The sequence below is a fragment of the Cervus elaphus genome, chromosome 7 (assembly GCF_910594005.1).
Source record: "Cervus elaphus chromosome 7, mCerEla1.1, whole genome shotgun sequence".
Taxonomy (NCBI): domain Eukaryota; kingdom Metazoa; phylum Chordata; class Mammalia; order Artiodactyla; family Cervidae; genus Cervus; species Cervus elaphus.
The window spans coordinates 25,029,358-25,047,563 of NC_057821.1; the positions used below are offsets into that span (position 1 = coordinate 25,029,358).

The 18,206-nt window shown below is 40.9% G+C and overlaps 1 long non-coding RNA gene across 1 annotated transcript; it reads left to right on the forward strand.

The window, feature by feature from the left end:
- Positions 1–587: 587 nt before the first annotated feature.
- Positions 588–15,205, forward strand: LOC122697762. The gene is made up of 3 exons (XR_006342173.1): positions 588–597; positions 1,203–1,208; positions 14,323–15,205. It is a non-coding gene; the product is annotated as an uncharacterized LOC122697762 (long non-coding RNA).
- The last annotated feature ends 3,001 nt before the right edge of the window (positions 15,206–18,206 follow it).

Sequence of the window (18,206 nt, forward strand, 5' to 3'; positions counted from 1 at the left end):
GAGACATTAGGGGGACAGTGAAAATATCCTTAATATTTTGAGGGGGTTAAGGGCAGTGGAACAGTGAGATACTTGTTGTTTTTTTTTTTTTTTAGTTGGAGGCTAATTACTTCACAACATTTCAGTGGGTTTTGTCATACATTGATATGAATCAGCCATAGATTTACACGTATTCCCCATCCCGATCCCCCCTCCCACCTCCCTCTCCACCCGGAGATACTTGTTTTTAATTCTGGTTCTTTAGTTCTGGGGATTCTGATATTTTCCTTTATTTTTTAAAAAATTGAGATGTAATTGACATATAAACACTATGTTGGTTTGGGGTGTACAACATAATAATTTGAAATATGCATATATCATAAAATGATTACCACAGTGGGCTTCCCTGATAGCTCAGTTGGTAAAGAATCCACCTGCAATGCAGGAGACCCTGCTTCACATCCTGGGTCGGGAAGATACATATACTGGAGAAGGGATAGGCTGCCTACTCTAGTATCCTTGGGCTTCCCTTGTGGCTCAGCTGGTAAAGAATCTGCCTGCAATGCGGGATACCTGTGTCCGATCCCTGGGTTGGGAAGATTCCCTGCAGAAGGGAAAGTTTTAGGGGTACAACATAATAATTTTATATAAGCATATATCAAAAGATGATTTCTGCAATAAATTTAGCTAAATCTATCATCACACATAGTTACAACTTTTTTTGGTTATGATTAGAACTTTTAAGATCTATTCTCTAAGCAACTTTCAAATATACAATACAGTGTTATTAACTATAGTCACCATGCTATGCATTACAGTTCCAGGACTTCTTTATCTTGCAACTGGAAGTTTGTACCTTCTGACCATTTTCATCCATCTCAGTATTTTTTAAACATAAAATACCTTGCAAGTATATTAAGCTTGTTTAATTTCTAAAAATAAAGAAGATACAAGCCTACACCCAGGAGGAAAATATAAAATACCAAATCAGGAACCAAAATTATATTGATGTCAGGCTTATCCACATCAAACACCAGGAAGTAATAGAGTAAAATCTTCAAAGTCCAGAAGGAGAGAAAGTACAGATCAGACGGCTTCTGCTCAGACAAGACCTCTTTGATCATCAAATGATACATTTGTGAAATTTTATTGAGTTATGCATTTAAGAGTTGCACATTTCTCTGTATGCAATGGTTCAATACAAATTTTGCTTAAGAAAAAAGAACAATGTCTAACACATGTTGGTTCTCAATAAATATTTGTTAAACGAAAGAATAAATGATTCAACCCAAAATGCTCCATCAAATAATATTCTGTGAAGTCAACTGGAAGGCTTTCTCAAGCATGTGAGGACAGAGAAAAATTCTATGTGGGCATCTTCATGGTTAAAAACAACATTCAGAGATAGACTTTGGCTGACTGACAGAAGAATCAAAGCTAAGAATTCAATAACTCAAATGGGCACTTTATTCTTTATATTCTTTATATCCTGGATCCCTGTGAGCCCTGAAACAAACTATTCACTGGGTTAAGTCTAAATAATATTTATAACAATGTTGTAAAAGCTTTTCAAGTGAGTCAAAAAACCAAAAGAAATTGTAAAAAAAAAAAAAAGTAATATATCTAAAAAAGTAAGCTAATAATAATACAATAATCATCAGCATCAAGATGATTGAGCATCAACATCTAGATGATCTATATCATTACCATCATCTAAGCCTGTGATCTAGGTTCAGTGAACCAAGCCCCAAAATGGGAATGAAAACGAGGGACACAGTACAAAGGCAGAAAATTCCTCAGCTTCACTAAAGTGAGGTCAAAAGTTATCACTCCATTCTTGGCTTTGATAAGTAGATGATTTAAAAGTCACCTAATGTGATAAATAAGCTAAAATCTAAACGTAACCATCAGACAGTGTAAACAAATCATAAGCCTTATAAGTCTCCACAAAGGATAAAAGCCAAAAGCAAAGGCACAAGAAAATTCGTAGCGGGGGAGGGGGGACTTGGAAAGTATAAAATAAGGAACAAAATGAGTAAACGTTTAAAATTCACCTCTTAAAGAACAGGGTCTCAATTTGTTTTTGTTTTTGCTTTTTTTTACTTTTGAATATCTAGACTATGAACAAAATGAGTAAACGTTTAAAATTCACCTCTTAAAGAACAGGGTCTCAATTTGTTTTTGTTTTTGCTTTTTTTTACTTTTGAATATCTAGACTATGAACCAAAGTACCAGACACACTCCTACCTCTGAATCTTTGCTCTTGCTGGTCCCTCTGCCTGGCATATTCACCACTAGAAGTTTCACAATATTCCTTCCACTCATTTGAGTCTTCGGGCAAACATCACCTTCTCAGTGAAAGTGTCTCTGACCACCCTGGCAGTCCCTCTGCAACTTCCCTGATTTAATTTTCTTCAATAGCATTCATCTCCTCCTAACATACTATTTTGGGGCTTCCTAGGTGGCTCAGTGGTCAAGAGTCTGCCTGCCAATGCAGGAGAGGCAGGAGACACAGGTTCGATCCCTGGGTTGGGATAATCCCCTGGAGCTGTTGTTCAGTCACTCAGAGGTGCCCAACTCTTTGTGACCCCATGGACTGCAGCATGCCAGACTTCCCTGTCCTTCACCATCTCCTGGAGTTTGCTCAAACTCATGTCCATTGAGTCGATGATGCCATCCAACCATCTCGTCCTCTGTCATCCCCTTCTCCTCCGGCCTTCAATCTTTCCCAGTATCAGGGTCTTTTCCAATGAGTTGGTTCTTTGCATCAGGTGGCCAAAGTATTGGAGCTTCAGCTTCAGCATCAGTCCTTCCAGTGAATATTCAGGGTTGATTTCTTTCAGGATTGACTGGTTTGCTCTCCCTGCTGTCCATGGGACTCTCAGGAGCCTTCTCCAGCACCACAGTTCAAAGGAATCAATTCTTTGGTGCTCAGCCTTTTTTATTGCCCAGCTTTCACATCCATATATGACTACTGGAAAAACCATAGCTTTGACTATACGAACCTTCGTCGGCAAAGTAATATCTCTGCTTTTTAATATGCTGTCTAGGTTTGTGATAGCTTTTCTTCCAAGGAGTAAGTGTCTTTTAATTTCATGGCTGCAGTCACCATCTATAGTGATTTTGGAGCCCAGGAAAATAAAGTCTATCAGTTTCCATTGTTTCCTCATCTGTTTGTCATGAAGTGATGGGACCAGATGCCATGATCTTTGTTTTTTGAATGCTGAGTTTTAAGCCAGCTCTTTCACGCTCTTCTTTCACCTTTATCAAGCAGCTCTTTAGTTCCTTTTCATTTTCTGCCACTAAGGTAGTATCATCAGCATATTTGAGGTTATTGATATTTCTCCCGGCAGTCTTGATTCCAGCTTGTGCTTCATCCAGCCCAGCATTTCACACGATGTACTCCGCATAAAAGTCAAGAAATGGCAACCCACTCCAGTATTCTTGCCTGAAAAATTCCATGGACAGAGGAGCCTGATGGGCTGAAGTCCTTGGGGTTGCAAAGAGTTGGACATAACTGAAGCAGCTGAGCATAGCACAGTTGATTTACAAAGTTGTGTTAGTTTTGAGTGTACAGCAAAGTGGTTCAGATATACATATATGTGTATAATTTTTTCAGATTATTTTCCCTTGTAGATTATTATGAAATATTGGCTATAACTCCTTGCACTATTCCGTAGGTCCTTATTGATTATCTGTTTTATGTATAATAATGGAAACCTCATGCTCATTGACAAGACAAGCATTCAGAACATTGCTCAAAAGATATAAACTGACAATGTAATAAGGCATCAAAATGTCTTTGAAGTACATGCAAAAATATTTACTACCCTTAATAAATAAATTCACATTGAACAATCCCCTATCCAAGTAGCCAGACTTATCTTTTTAACTGTAATAATGTTGGCCAGAATGTGCCAAATTGAGCAATTATTCACTGCTAATTAATGTAAACAGATACAACTTTATGAAAAGCAATTTTATAATTTCACTCAAGAACCTTAAAGATATTCATACTCTTTGGACCTCTAATCATCTAGAAAGTTATTAGAGAAAAATAATATTTTAAAATATATTAATAAAACTACATATAAAACTATCACAGAAGTGAAGTGAAGTCGCTCAGTCGTGTCCGACTCTTTGCGACCCCATGGACAGTAGCCTACCAGGATCTTCAGCCCATGGGATTTTCCAGGCAAGAATACTGGAGTGGGTTGCCATTTCCTTCTCCAGGGGATCTTCCCGACCCAGGGAACGAACCCCGGTCTCCCTCATCATAGGCAGACGCTTTACCGTCTGAGCTACCAGAGAAGCCCACAAAACTATCATAGCTTATCATAAATATCATAAAACATTTTGAAATGTTTAAAATGTAGTATAAGTATTTGAGTAAAAGTCAGGATGAGAGACATGAAACTATTCAATTGTAAATCAGGTATTAAAAACAGGAAGGAAATATTAGTAACAGGAATAAAAATACTAACAGGAATTACTCTAGGTCATGAAGAATGGATTAATTTTCATGTTTTCTGTATAATTTCTGATTTTAAAGTAACACCTTTTTTTTTAATGGCATGCCTTTATGATCTGAAAACTGGAAACTTAAAAAATAACGGTTGCTTGGTAATTCAGATAAATCATTATCATTCTTAATAAAATTATATGATAAATGCAAGGTATGCAGTTACATGAAAATGGCTCTAAGAAAGTCAATATCTGAAACCTGGAACCTCAGACTAAAAAATAAAATAATATAGTATAATTAAAAATAACATAAAGTAAATAAAATAAAACAAGACAAAATAAAACTTTAAAACATCCAGGCTTCCATAATCATGGCCATTGCACCCCCTTGTGGCAGGAATGCCAAGTAGGAAAACAGAAGGTAAGAATCCACTCCAGTTGGGAAAAAACCCACAATATCGCAAATAATACACTTCTAAAAACAAAGCTCTATGTTCAAAACGTCAATAAAAACATCTCACCCACACAAATCAACACTGAAATAAATGTATGCTTTCATCCTTTTTACGCTGTTCTGTCTGTTCCCTGGTATTGAAAACCACCACCATATATATTAACATTCTACACCACCATGAAGGACCCATTCATGTTGAAAGCATAAATTACCCACTCTGGGGCATATTATCAAATGGCTTATTTATTTTTATCAGTTTAGGCCGAATCTCCATCATATGCTCAGCCTTGTGGTTACCTCAGATGAAAAATAAATTCATCAGGATAAAAAGACAGTTATGGTGGCAATTTAGGTGAAGGTAGAGAAACAGGAGGAAATTGAGTTCTGCAGCATTTAAATATCAAAATATCACAAATCAAAAGGCTAACATCGCAATAGTAGTTTTCCACTTCTCACATCGGGGAAGAGTTTTAAATACTACAACACTCGCTCTGATCAAATTTTCCCTCCCAGCATTCCCCCAGAATGGTTTCTCTCACCAACACTCAGCCTCAGTTTTAGTACTTCTATGACTGTAAGCAATTTTTTGGCTGTCTCTCAACCTTCACCCAGAAAAAGAAATATGAACTCTGCATGGGAGAAGTTTCAGAGCAGCTGGGAGAGGAGTGATAAAAGCAATTGAAGGCTTAGGAAATTAAAGGGTTAGAGAGAGAGAGCAGGGAGGTGGCATGTTCCTTTTACTTTTCCTGTTTCTTTAACCAGAAGGCTTATTTAGAATCCAGGTTCAGAAGCTCAGAGCCTGTCGCAAAAAGAGCACTTAGGGAGGCTGGTGTAAATACCGAGAGAGGCCTGAAGCCTTCGAGGGCGGGTGCTTGTCCTTGCAATCCCTCACATTCTCAGGCACCCCCCCCACCCCCCGCCAACCAGGTGTACAATTTAGGGCAGAGCTGATAAGGTTGATTCTCAGGGCATGGAGTTCATTGATGGTGATGGAGAGGAAGTCCGTGTACTCTGTGGTTGAGAGCAAGCAGCCTTCAAAGGCTGCGCTCGAAGGTGATCTCTATCTCACGTGCCTCCTGCTAGAGTGCTGCAGGTGAGTTACTCTCATGAGTTCCTGGAAGGAGTAACAGTACCCGGTGGTTTGCACATACCCAGACGTATGCCATCTAGGGATGAGGATGACGGAGACAGGGGTAGCAGTGAAGATTTTCTCCTACCCTAACATCAACTGAGCCTGCATTAATTACTGGGAAGACAAAGGATAAAAGGCTGGCTTGTTCACCTTTATCTGCCAAGGAGGCCTTAGCTGGGTCTTATTGGATGATTACAAGGATAATTATAAAGCTTACGTTGGAAGAACGTTTGAATGGTCTTCCAGTCCATTCCTCTGTCAAAAGATAAGAAAAAGTGATACCATATATGAACAAAAACATCAAGATTAATTTTTAAGAACTTCAAATATACACCTATCCCAAAACAGTGATTATTACCCCAAAACACAAGAAGTCCTTTTGCCCAACTGAAATCTTTGTCTTGAATTGGGATCATGGACCATTCGATAAAGATTCATTACAACTATTACTTCATTATTGGGAGGAGGGATGCTATGGGATGTCAAAGAAGCCATAATAACCTTTTTGCTTTGTTTTATTTTAATTTGGCTGTGTTCAGTCTTTGTTGTAGTACACGGGCTTACATGGTATGTGGGATCTTAGTTCTCCGACCAGGTATCGAACCCACATACCCTGCATTGGAAGGTGAATTTTAACCATTGGACCATCAGGGAAGTCCCCATAATAACCTTAGTGTTTTAATTAAGAAAGAAATGAATGAATGAAATTGATTCAGGAATAAAGCGGTGTTGGTCATAAGGACATTGAATAATGATATAATACTATGTTAAATTGTATTCAGTAATTGCATACTGCAAAGTGGCATTACCCGTTTAGGAAGATCTATGGAAATTTAACTGAAGTAAGAAATCTTTCTCAGGAAGAATTCTGGAGATGGGGTGAGTGAATGAATGAAAGAGTTGGCCTTAGCTTGGAGTACAGTCAGGTCACCTAGAGGAACAGGACAGTAAGTGGATCCAGGCATGTGGATGTGGGTTTATATATATATATAATTTATATATATATATATAATTTATAGAAGTTCTCTTCTGGTTGCCTTAATTTTCTGGATTAAAAAAAGAAGCAAGATTATCTATCAAGAGTGAAGATGGTGAACGAGGTAGTGGAGATTTGAGGAAATATATAGATCCAGGAGTTAAGAGGCAATAGCTTGGTGACTGGCACCAGAAGATAAGAGAAAACATGTAATAGTCAGGTAGGAGAGTGGAGGCACAAATGAGTGTTTCAGCAGAATTACAGGCCCCACTGAGGTTAGCGGTCATGCATTTCAAGTGAGATTAGTCAGCAGGACTGCAGATTTTTCTCCACCCACATTCAGGCACAAAATAAGTGGAGACTTGAATTTAACTAAGGTTGAATACAACCAAGTGAGAGAGATAAGGATGGAGGTCGTGTGCAAAAGGAGTGGTAATAATAACTGGCCATGGAATTTAAGCAGGATAGGAAGGGGAATAAGGACACAAGGGTAAAGGACTGTAAACTGATTATAGGGTTTAGCAAGGGACAAGGAGACAGGTGACACAGATCGTTAGAGTTGGGGTACTCAACCCTCACACCAGTCACCAATAACTATTAACTTTTCCATTCCACTTGCATGTCACTGAGGTGCAATTTAATCTACTGCTAATTGATGTATCTGGCTCCAATTTAGCCTGGAGAGTAATGGAATTCACCAAGGGCAGAGTGGCCAGATTGGGGGATGAGATGACAGGGGAGTGGAGGAAAGATCAGCTTAGGTTCAAAATCCTAACATGTGGTTTAGTGAGGAAGCAATCAAGAGGAAGTGTCCGAGATAGACTAACACTTGCCTAGAAGTTGAGAGTGCCCACTTGAATAGTACTTGGTGTACAACAAATAGTTACTGAATCTAATTGAAGAATTAAATTGAATGGATACAGGAATGGCATTCACAGCCTGGAGGAACTAATTGAAAAGATATGATTTTCCTGAGAAAGATGGTAAGTAGTGGCAGTAGATATGGTGAGAAGGTATAAATCCGAGAAACTTTTACGGTAAAAATCAGTAGGATTTGATGTGGAAGTTGGGGAGAAGTAGGCAGGAATGGAGAAAGGTAATGATGGCGACCTGATTGCTGACTTGTTTAATGGTGTGGATGGCAATGCCCAACAGTAAGATAAGGAATGGAAGAAAGAAGAGTCTTAGGCTAAGTGCCAATGGGAATGGTGAACGACATTGAGCTTATTGAGTCTGAGCTGTCTGTGGGACATACACGTGGAGATGTCTAATGGGGACGTGGAAAGATGGGCTCAGTCAAGACCCAAGCTTGAGGAACTCACACTGTAAAGCCCCTCAGGCAAAAGCAAGCAGGCTCCAAAACTTAGCAAGGACACATGACCTTGGTTCCTTGCCTCTCTCTCACCCACAGGGGTTGCAGTTTTGATCCCTGGTTCAGAGAGCTGAGATCCCATATGACTCCAGGCCAAAAAAGGATAAAACAGAAACAATATTATAACAAATTCAATAAAGACTAAAGAATATGCTCCCCTTAAAAAAAAAAAAAAGTTACATGTCCAGTCCCTATTATATGACTTAGTAGTCCAGGGCTGTGTTGTTCAGGACTCCATTCCAAGATATTTGTTTGCAATGGAACAGATGTATCAGAATCACCGGGCATCATGAATAACACCAATTAATAAAGAAAATCAATGATGATGGCCGAAGTTTCCAACATATAACTGTGATTGAGAGATGATGGCACAAACACGAAAGCCAGCAAAACCCAGTATCACCTGCAGTGGGTTCTGAATAGAGATGGATGCCAAGCTACCAGGAAATAAGAGAAAGATGAAAGATAGATTATGAATAAAGGATAAAACTAGAACAAGATTACTCATTAAAGAACACATGGCAAGATGCCATATGTTCTGTGAAGAGAGGCTCAGAGGAACACTCCTAAGGTCAGGAAAAGTTGACATAAAAGGGTAGGGGGAAAATATCAGCTTTTCAAATAAAGCATTGACCAAGATGGAGCTGCTGGTACCTGGGATCAGCCCCTTACACATGCAGTCCCCAGGCGGTGACACCCAAACTAAGAGGCAGAGTTCTTTGACAGCACAAGTGTGTAAATCAACATAGTATGATGGGGCTTCCCTTGGCAGCCCAGTGCTTAATACCCTGGTCTTTCAATGCAGGGGGTGAGGGTTTAATCCCTGGTCAGGGAACCACGATCCCACATGCCACATGGTGTGGCCAAAAAAAACCACAACTATATATATATACATATAAGCATATAGTATATACATAAATAATATGTTTTATATATATATGTATATGTATAGTGTGTGTGACATGCAAATTAAAAGCACATTGAAATACCCTGACTCACTCACTGCTGCTGCTGCTGCTAAGTCACGTCAGTCGTGTCCGACTCTGTGCGACCCCATAGATGGCAGCCCACCAGGCTCCCCCATCCCTGGGATTCTCCAGGCAAGAATACTGGAGTGGGTTGCCATTTCGTTCTCCAATGCATGAAAGTAAAAAGTGAAAGTGAAGTTGCTCAGTCGTGTCTGACTGTTGGCGACCCCAAGGACGGCAGCCTACCAGGCTCCTCGGTCCACGGGATTTCCCAGGCAAGAGTACTGGAGTGGGGTGCCATTGCCTTCTCTGGGCTCACTCACTAGCATGACTAAAATTTTAAAACTAGTGATACCAAGTGCAGAGAAGGATGTAGGAGCAACCAGAACTCTCACGTTTCAGTGGGAATGCAAAGCGATAGAATCACTTTGGAAACCAGTTTGGCAGTTAAATGTACACTTATCATAAGCCCCAGGAACCCTACTCTTAGGCATTTACCCAAGAAAAATAAAGGTAGGTCCAAAGATAGGTCCATGTAGGTCCAAACAAAGACCTACATGTAAATTTCTCATCATCATAACCAAAAACTGCAAACTCAAACGTCCACCAACTGGTATAGGAATAAATGTTAACACAGCCATACGACGGGATATAGTCAACAATGATAAGAAGCAAACTGCTGACACATCGGAACATGACTGCATCTGAAAAGCATTATGAATGTGAAAGAAGCCAATTGCTAGAGAATATAACCTCAAGCTAGGCTTCTCCAGTGGTTTAGCTGTAAAGAATCTGCCTGCAATGCAGGAGACACAGAAATGCAAGTTTGATCCCTGGGTCCTGAGTCAGGAAGATCCCCTGGAGGAGAAAATCGCAGCCCACTCCAGTACTCTTGCCTAAGAAATCCTATGGATAGAGGAGCCTGGTAGGCTACAGTCCATAGGGTTGCAAAGAGTCAGACATGACTGAGCAACTGAGTCCACACACACACACACACACACACACACATACACACACACAACCTCAAACTACTTGCTCTTCAAATTTCAGCAAAAGCTCTGTTCTAAGACATCATATTTATATTTGAAAAACATGTATTCAGTTTACTATGTCATTGTACCAGTGATGAGCAAACAATTTTGCCCAAGGGCAAGTTCCAGAAAAGGACAAAAATATTTGCAGGCTACAAGTTATTTTATAAATTATACAGACATGTATATTTTTATCAGGAAGTACAGTACCTCCAACTGGGCTTAAGCATTTGTTTAATACTTCTATAACCAGTGGTTCCAGATTATCTGGAAAATTTTCTGAAATGACAGAGACACACATCGTACAGTATCCGGTTTTAACTTTTGTCCTTAAATAGCTGTTGCTGTTGTGTAAAGTATTCATGAAGTGCATCACTGTCCCAGATAACTGAGTCTTTATCTCTGGGTCATATTCAAGTCAGCTCCCACAAGCCCCGTTCTCTCCGGCTCCATGTCTGTGAGCTGTGTGGTTAACCAGACTGTCTATACCATCCTGACTAGTTGATGGCTCACCATGGTGATGCTTACCACAGAAATGTAATAACTGTGTCTTTCAGCTGCAGAGAGAAAAGAGGGGGGTGGGGGAAATGCATGCATTTTCTTCATTGAAAAGAAGTAGAAACTTTCATCTTGAATAATGTTTGTGTATCACAAACATTCCCTTTGGAGACTCTTCCTCTTTTTTTTTAAGACCTTTTGCCTACGTCATAAACAAGATGGAAAGACAACCCTCAGAATAGAAGAAAATATTTGCAAATGAAGGAATGGACAAAGGATTCATCTCCAAAACATACAAGCATGCATGCAGCTCAATATAAAAAAAAAAAAAACAACTAATTTTTAAAAAATGAACCAAAGACCTAAACAGACATTTCTCCAAAGAAGACATACAGATGACCAATAAACACATGGAAAGATGTTCAACATTGCTCATTATCAGAGAAATGTAAATCAAAACTACTATGAGGCATCCCCTCACACCAAATCAGAATGGCCATCATCAAAAAATCTACAAACACCACATGCTGGAGATGGGGTGGAGAAAGGGACCCCTCTAGCACTGCTGGTGGAAATGTAAATTGACACAACCACAATGGGGAGCAGTATGGAGATTCCTTAAAAAATAAAAATAAAACTACCACGTGACCCAGCAATCCCACTACTGGGCATAGATCCTGAGGAAACCATAATTCAAAAAGACACATGTCTCCCAATGCTCATTGCAGCACTATTTACAATAGCAGGACATTGACAGAGAAATGGATAAAGTTGTGGTACACACATACAGTAGAATATTACTCAGCCATGAAAAGGAATGAAATTGGGTCATTTATAGTGATGCGGATGAAATTAGAGTTTGTCATGTATAAGTAAGTCAGAGAGAGAGAAATAAATATAGATTAGCACATATGTATGGAATCTAGAAAGATGGTACAGAGGAGCTGCAGGAATAGAGACACAGAAGTAGAGAATAGACATGTGGTCACAGTGGGGGGGACAGGAAGGGTCTAATTGGGAGGATAGCACTGACATATGTATTCTTGTTGTTCAGTCACTAAGTCATGTTTGACTCTTTTGCAACCCCATGGACTGTAGCCCACTGGGCTCCTCTGTCTACAGGATTTCCCAGGCAAGAATACTGGAATGGGTTGCCATTTCCTTCTCCAGGGGATGTTCCCAGACCAGGGAACATCGTCCCCTGCATTGGCTGGCGGATTCTTCACCATTGCGCTACGAGGGAAGCCCCATATATACACAATGCTGCTACTGCTGCTAAGTCACTTCAGTCGTGTCCGACTCTGTGTGACCCCATAGACGGCAGACCACCAGGCTCCGCCTCCCCTGGGATTCTCCAGGCAAGAACACTGGAGTGGGCTGCCATTTCCTTCTCCAATGCATGAAAGTGAAAAGTGAAAGTGAAGTCACTCAGTCGTGTCCTACTCTTCGCGACCCCATGAACTGCAGCCTACCAGGCTCCTCCGTCCATGGGATTTTCCAGGCAAGAGTACTTGAGTGGGGTGCCATTGCCTCCTCCACTACCATGTGTAAAATAGATAGCTAGTGGGAAGCTGCTGTATATAGCATAGGGAGCTCAGCTCAGTGCTCTGTGCTGACTCAGATGGGTGTGATATGGGGGAAGGGGATAGTGTCATGAGGGAGGGGATATATGTATACATACAGTTGAGTCACTTCGTTGTATAGCAGAAATTAACACAACATTGTAAATCAATTATACTACACTTTTTAAAAAGACCCTTTGCCTGTTCTCAGCCTCAGCTCCGAGTTCCGGGCTAAAGAAAATTCAAACAGGGAAAACCTGGCTCTACTGCTAGAAGAGAAATATTCCACAATCATTCATTACTCAACTTGAAATACTCCTGACTTGTTACTATAGTTGTAATTTTTCCAAATTTCTTCAAACTGGAGATCAGCAAGTTCGAATAGGTTCTAAATAAAAAAGGAAGAAAGAGAGTGGAAAGGACAGAGAGAAGAAAGGAAGGAAAGAAAGAAGATAGGGAGGGGGGGAAAGGTAGGAAAGTGAAATTGCTCAGTCGTGTCCAACTCTTTGCGACCCCATGAACTGTAGCCTACCAGGCTCCTCAGTCCATGGAATTTTCCAGGCAAGAGTACTGGAGTGGGTTGCCATTTCCTTCTCCAGGGGATCTTCCAGACCCAGGGATCGAATCCGGGTCTCCCACATTGCAGGCAGACACTCTACCGTCTGAGCCACCAAGGAAGCGGGGAAAGGTAGAAGGAGGGACAAAAGAGGAAAAGAAGGAAGGAAAAAGAGCTCCTATGGAGAAGATACTGCTCAACGTACATTTCTAAATGATCGATTTTAATTACTCCTGCTGAATGTTCAGAAATGACTAAAAAAATCAATGAGCTTAATCTCCCACATTTATGGTGGTAGCAGCACATATTAGAAAATTGGGTGTATCCATCATAAGTGTGACTTGGCCACCATGTCCTTCTACTCTCTCCTCCCGAATCAAGTCAGCAGAAATCAAATCTCAGAGTTGCTTTTCACACCTCATCATACAGAGTGTTTTTTAATGCACAAGTATATATGATTGACCATATATTGTTTTATAGCATGAAATTTAACCAAACATATAACTAAACAAGGTAAACTTAAAATATGACAACCCTATCAAGCTGAGGTAAATACTATTAAGACATGTATGAATTACTAACTCTCAGTAATTCACAGAGGCCATGATTCCTGGGGGTTCTGTCACTTGCACAAGTTTGGGGACATCTGTCCAGCAATCCTTGTGTGATACCAAAGTCTATCATTCTCTTCAAAACGTCAGTCCTACTCTCATCCTCCTCCTGCTTGCTGAACCGAAAGCCTTCAACAGACACACTTTTGCTCACTTACAAGCTTTCCTTCTGCCTCAGAGATAGTTTTAGCAGTAGAAGGAGAGAGACAGACAGACAGAGACAAAGATAGAAAAGCATTTGGTGCCCAAAGGCAAACCTTTCCAGTCAGGTCACATCAGAGCCACCTGGAAGGAGAAAGTGGGTCACAAACAAGATCAGAGAGCAATACCTAGGAACCCAGGAGCCTGGAAGAATCCAAGATTCCCTCCAGGAATCCCTACAGGGAGGAGGAGCCCTTTGGCTGACTAAAATTCCAATCTTAGATAATAAAATTGGAAAAAATTTTTGGATAGACAGAAGGACCCCAGGTGACCGAGGTTGTCTTTCCTGACTTTTTCTGTCTTCCTTGCAGGCCACAAGCATCACGGTAGAGGGAATGGCACCTTTGTGATCGCTGATTCCCCTGTAACTGACACAGTACATGTGTGTGTACCAAGTCTCTTCAGTCGTGTCCAGCTCTTTGCAATCCCACAGATGGTAGGCTGCCAGGCTCCTCTGTCCATGGTGATTCTCCAGGCAAGAATACTGGAGTAGGTTGCCATGCTCTCCTCCAGGGAAGGAAATGAAAGAGAAAATAACCTTCAAAGATAAGAGCACAAGATGGGAAGTGGTGGTAAAGGTAGAGAATTCAGATTCTGATCTAGCCCTGGGGGATAGACTGTGGGGCAGCCATAAGAAATATCAAGGCTTCAGGTAGCTAGCACCTTTCAAATTGGCACCGTGGCCTCTCCCAGGGGGTGGGACCAAATAAGAAAGTGTGAAGGGTCATACAAATCAGATGTTTCAAGCAGAAGTGTGGGTTTGATATGCCTTCTTCTCATTCCATTTGCTGCACCTTTCCTCACCTGCCACACCGACTTGGTAGAGGAGGTTTGTGTTGTGGGGGGAAGGATGAGGCAGGAAAGAATCACTCATCACCTAGCTCCTGAGAGCTTCAACAGATAATCTCGGCAGTATCAGGCTGGTAAATGCAGTGGTCCTGGTATTGAGCGACTTCCCAACCTGCCCTTTACCCTCCTCCAAGCATCGCTCCAGAGGGTACCATGACCGGGATGTCTCCTTACATCGGGGAGAAGAAAAACACAAACAGTTCCACATCACAGAGATTCCCATTGTGAGACAACATCTGTTTCTGTGAGTCCAAGTGACTGGGTGTGTGTGTCTGTGCGTGTGTGTCTGTGTGTGTGTGTGATGGCTGCCTGGGGTTAAGAGCCTCCACTACCCTCTGCTAGGTTTGGCTCAGCTGGTCAAGGGAGATGCACTAGGGCACACATATCTTTCTGTCACTTTCCAAACCAACTACTCTCTCAACCAGACTTTTCAGGGTAGTGTTCCAAGTCCAGTGTGTCCCAAACAGTCTGATTTACTTAGAGCTGTGCCCACCACTGTAGTCATCTGGGCCAGGGGAAAACAGCAGCTGATTTGTCCTAGGGCTGCTGGGACTGGAGCCCTTAAAAGGAAGATTTTCAGAGGATGACTAGAAAATTGAATCTACCTTACCAGCTCAATACATCAGCCTCCTAGAGGTGTGTATTTTTAATTTTTCAAGAAAATCCTTAACGGAGACGTTTCAAAGAGAGGATTTCAGCAAAGCACAAAGATATATTTCAGAGGTAGAGTCTCTTCCCATGACCCACAAATCACAGCACAGAGAATGGTCTCTCTTGCTAAGCTTGAGATCCAACCATACCTGACATTCTTGGAGGAATCCCAAGTGAGGATGAGAACAAAGACTGAGAGGCTATGAAAGTGGAGGAAGCAGGTTTTCCTGCAAAACAGCATGCCCAGAAAGACTAATAGCCATCTACCCTACCATGTTGCCTTATTGCCCTTTAACCCAGCAAATTCAAAGAGCTGGGTGAAGCCAAAGGATTTCAAAGAATCCTTATATGAAATGTGATTGTCATGCACTGTTTACTTTTATATGTTTAACCTTGAAAGGCTACAAGTAGAATGAAGGTCATTTGGGAGGCTGAAAATGTAGGTCGAGTTCAAGTTCGTGGAAGGAGCACCCTGCCAACACTGACTTCCTTCCCCTGAGGTTACTGTAAGAAGTTGCCTGTTTCAGTCAGACGCTGAGAAGCCAACTTCAGGTCCCAGAATGCTCTTCATGCGTCTCCCACACACAGATCAGCAGTCAAACTGAAACAGCATCCCTCTGCATCCTTTCAGACCCCCACATGAGTGAGTCAGAGCCATTTCCCAGCCTCCACTTTCTGCTCTCACCAAAGGCATGGTTCAATAGAACTGGCCCCTGGATAAAGCCAACTGTCCAGAATACACTAAAAAGAGGTCTCAACACTTGAACCTCCATTACTGCTCTGCGACATGAACATTCGCCAGGAGATTAGAAACGGGTAGACCATGTGCCGTGTTAGTTGCCCAGTTGTGTACGACACTTTGCGACCCCATAGACTGTAGCTCACCAGGCCCCTCTGTCCATGGAATTCTCCAGGCAAGTATACTGGAGTGAGTGGATTGCCAGTCCTTTTTCCAGGGGATCTTCCCTACCCAGGGATCAAATCCAGGTCTCCTGCATTGTGGGCAGGTTCTTAACTGTCTGAGCCACCAGGGAAGCCTGGGTGGACAATAATTTCTTGAGTGAGTGTTCTCCCAGCCTGGAAATACAAGTCTTAATGAGGCTAATCAAACATCCACGTTGATGAAAACTTAGCCATGCAAGAAAGAAAATGAAGATTCAGTTAGTTTCCTATCACTGCTGTAACAATTTACTGCACGCTCGGTGGCAGAAAACAGCACACATTTATTCTCTTACAAGTGCACTGGGTCAAAGTCAAGGTATCAGCAGGGGATCTGTGTCTGGAGGGGCTGTGCTCCCTCCAGAGGGTCTAGGGGAGAACAGTTTCTTTGCCATTTGCAGCTTCCAGAGCTGCATCCCTCGACTGTGGTCCCTTCCTTCATCTTCAAAGCACATCACTCCAACCTCTTTAATCAGTCACATCATCACATCACATCATATTTTGTCCTCAAATCTCCCTCTGCCTCCCTCTTATAAGGACATCTGAGATTACATTTAGAGTCCACCACAACAATCCAAGCGATTCTCCCCATCTCAACCACCTTCATGTGATCAAATCTACGAAGTCTCTTTTGCCATTTAAGGTAACATTCACACATTCCAGGGATTAGAGCATGAATATCTTTGGGGCTGTAATTCAACCTACCATAACATGCAAGAAAGAGTTTCGAAGAAGAAAACAATCAGACACACCCTACAGCACTGTTAACACAACTGAACATAAGATTCTCTTGATTATTTAGGAAACAATATCTAAGTTTTTCCTCATTAAGAATATCAATGATCACCATACTCTAGGAGCACAGAAATGCTTGTGAATATAGAGTTCTGGAGAATAAATGAAGCCAGAAATTCAGCTCTTTGACTTCAGAATAAACTATAAGGTATGGAATCATTTTTGTTCAGTAAGAGTGCCCTAAAATCTTTGAAATCTTAGAGCAAATAGTAGAGAATTTGAGAATTTATTTTCAAGAGGCAAGCAAATTTTTTGTTTTGCACTAGATGTATCTTGAAACTGCCTTTTTTTTTTTCTGAGAAATGCAAACAGTTGGGTCATTTAATTATGCAAATATAAAAGAGAGCAACTTAGGAATTAGAGCTCCTGGGGATTAAATTGCTTTCTGTAAAAGGTGATTTTAAAGGTCATTTATACCGTAGTCAGAGTTCCATTTCTGCAGACTATGTCCTTTGCAAAAAATTCTTATCAGTATTCTGTGTTACTTACCCTGTTGTTTTTTAATATACAGATCTGTGTTAGTGAGATTTTAATTAGCACTTGTTGAGATGGCCAAAAATGCTGCAAAGATATAAAGGCACAATTTTAAACTCCTGCTGGGAGACAGAACCAAATATAGAATTGAATTAGGCATAGCTCAGGTTGCCTGGACTCACAAATTTAAGGCTGAATGAACATTTAGAAAGGGCAACAAAGCTGGGCTATTGCAATCTGAAATAATTGTTCTTGGGGCCTGACTTGATTACTATGACCATGTAGTAAATTATCCCTCAAATTTCCTGGTATAAAGTAACCATTTTAAGTTCAGAGCTAATATTATATTCAATGGTGAGGGGTTGAGAGCTTTTCCTCTAAGATCAGGAACAAGACAAGTGTTCTCACTCTCTTCACTCCCATTCAACATACTACTAGAAGACCTAGTCTGAGTGATCAGGTAAGAAAAAGAAATACGGGGCATTCAAATTGGAAAGGAAGAAATAAAATTATCTTTGTTTTCAGATGACATGACTTTTTTTAGAGAAAGTCCTAAAGACCCATGAAATAACCATGCAATCTAATCAACAACTTCAGTAAGACTGCAGGATACAAAATTAACATGAGGAAATTAGTAGCATCTTTATACACGAACAATGAATTATCTGAAAAAGAAATAAAGAAGCAATCTCAT